Source organism: Oncorhynchus gorbuscha, linkage group LG12 (genome assembly GCF_021184085.1).
Source record: "Oncorhynchus gorbuscha isolate QuinsamMale2020 ecotype Even-year linkage group LG12, OgorEven_v1.0, whole genome shotgun sequence".
Classification (NCBI taxonomy): Eukaryota; Metazoa; Chordata; class Actinopteri; order Salmoniformes; family Salmonidae; genus Oncorhynchus; species Oncorhynchus gorbuscha.
In genome coordinates this window covers 9,864,783-9,867,046 of record NC_060184.1, presented here as the reverse complement: position 1 = coordinate 9,867,046, position 2,264 = coordinate 9,864,783, and the positions used below count along the sequence as shown (strand labels likewise).

At 45.1% G+C, this 2,264-nt stretch overlaps 1 protein-coding gene across 1 annotated transcript in view; it reads left to right on the top strand.

Annotated features, from left to right (window-relative positions):
• The window catches only part of ryr3 (ryanodine receptor 3), a 248,048-nt gene extending 246,134 nt beyond the window's left edge, over window positions 1–1,914 (top strand). Inside the window, 1 exon segment of the mRNA XM_046293110.1 lies at window positions 1–1,914. This exon segment is cut by the window's left edge and continues 271 nt beyond it. The gene's annotated coding sequence lies outside the window, so the exon portion shown is untranslated.
• The last annotated feature ends 350 nt before the right edge of the window (window positions 1,915–2,264 follow it).

The window sequence follows — 2,264 nt, the reverse complement described above, 5'->3', positions numbered from 1 at the left end:
GAACTTTAATGGATAGACAAAACTATCTGGGTAGAGAGGACACCAGGACACTACCCTACAACGCCATCTGGGTAGAGAGGACACCAGGACACTACCCTACAACACCATCTGGGTAGAGAGGACACCAGGACACTACCCAGCTACCCTACAACACCAACTGGGTAGAGAGGACACCAGGACACGACCCAGCTACCCTACAACACCAACTGGGTAGAGAGGACACCAGGACACTACCCAGCTACCCTACAACACCATCTGGGTAGAGAGGACACCAGGACACGACCCAGCTACCCTACAACACCAACTGGGTAGAGAGGACACCAGGACACTACCCAGCTACCCTACAACACCATCTGGGTAGAGAGGACACTACCCTACAACACCGTCTGGGTAGAGAGGACACCAGGACACGACCCAGCTACCCTACAACACCAACTGGGTAGAGAGGACACCAGGACACTACCCAGCTACCCTACAACACCAACTGGGTAGAGAGGACACCAGGACACGACCCAGCTACCCTACAACTCCAACTGGGTAGAGAGGACACCAGGACACGACCCAGCTACCCTACAACACCAACTGGGTAGAGAGGACACCAGAACACTACCAGCTACCCTACAACACCAACTGGGTAGAGAGGACACTACCCTACAACACCATCTGGGTAGAGAGGACACTACCCTACAACACCATCTGGGTAGAGAGGACACTACCCTACAACACCAACTGGGTAGAGAGGACACTACCCTACAACACCAACTGGGTAGAGAGGACACTACCCTACAACACCATCTGGGTTGAGAGGACACTCTGTATCTGAGAGACTAACTCACTTGAACCTTAATGGAACCTGAAAACTAGCTCCACGTTGCTCTTCTGTTACCATTGTATCCATCATACAGTTTCACCTATTGAAATGGCCAGCCACTACTGAGGAGAGACTGATGTGATGAAGACGATGACTGACGATGATTGGACTTGGTGTTTTGGATTTTTATATGGAAAGTCATTTTGCCTGTCACTAAAAGATAAGTCATCCGCCACGGTGACACCTCGTATGCTCTTTCGAACGTAAAAAAAAATAAATATTTATTTTAATGTGATTTGTCATGATGACACGTTGCCCTTTTCACTTCGCTTAACACCAAAACCGTTGCACAATTTGTCATGTGGCAGAGTGGAGACATTGATGTGTAGGGTTTCAGTTTAATGGGTGATGGAATGTACAAGTAATGCACAAGCCATGATATTAATGCCGAAGACGGTAATAACCCAGATATTAACTGATTACCAAAATAAGATTGATGCTAGAATGTGTATTGTGGTGGTGATAAGGATGAAACTAGAAATTAAATTCATTGAATTAGAACTGTTCTAGCTTGGTCTGAATATGATTTGCTTGGTGAGATGAGGAATTTAAAAAATGCGTCCCTCAAGGGCCAGTCTTGAGCCCATTTATAGTTGTTTATCAAGTGCCATTGTGCCTTAATTTGAGAAACTATGCACACACAAACATGGTGTCCCTTGACACTCTTTAGTGCTCTAGAGTTTGGATTAGTTAAGAGCATAATTGCCTAGCTACAGTAGTGATAGTTTTGTGGATTTTCAGTTCAAAACATTTACTTTGTTGTACAAAAACTAGGTAACCATTGTGTAAATGTTGCTCCGTTTGGATTGGTTCCCAAGCTTCAGAGTCTCCTTGCCTGCCTGTACACCTTTCTTTCCACAGTAGAAATGACACACTGAGGAAATAACACGGTTCAAGATTTATTGAACACGTAGCGACAGAGAGAAACAGTGAACCTCTAATTGTATGAACATTTGGATGTAGTAGCTTTGAGAAACTGTGTTTCTTTCTGAGGAGGCAGGAAGAAGGATGGAGAAGAATAAAGTAACCAATGCAATGAAAAACATCTCTGTTGTCCATGGCAACTAGCACCTATCCAATCACAGAAACCTTTCTGAGGGTAAAGCCGTGTGTGTGTGTGTGTGTGTGTGTGTGTGTGTGTGTGTGTGTGTGTGTGTGTGTGTGTGTGTGTGTGTGTGTGTGTGTGTGTGTGTGTGTGTGTGTGTGTGTGTGTGTGTGTGTGTGTGTGTGTGTGTGTGTGTGTGTGTGTGTGTGTGTGTGTGTGTGTGTGTGTGTCTGACAAGGCAAAAGGAGTAGAAATACCATTAACCTATAACGTTGAATAAGTAAAAAATACAAAACACAGTTAAACACTCGGTCGCTCACAGAGTTCTGGTGCTGCTATCAGTCCCAT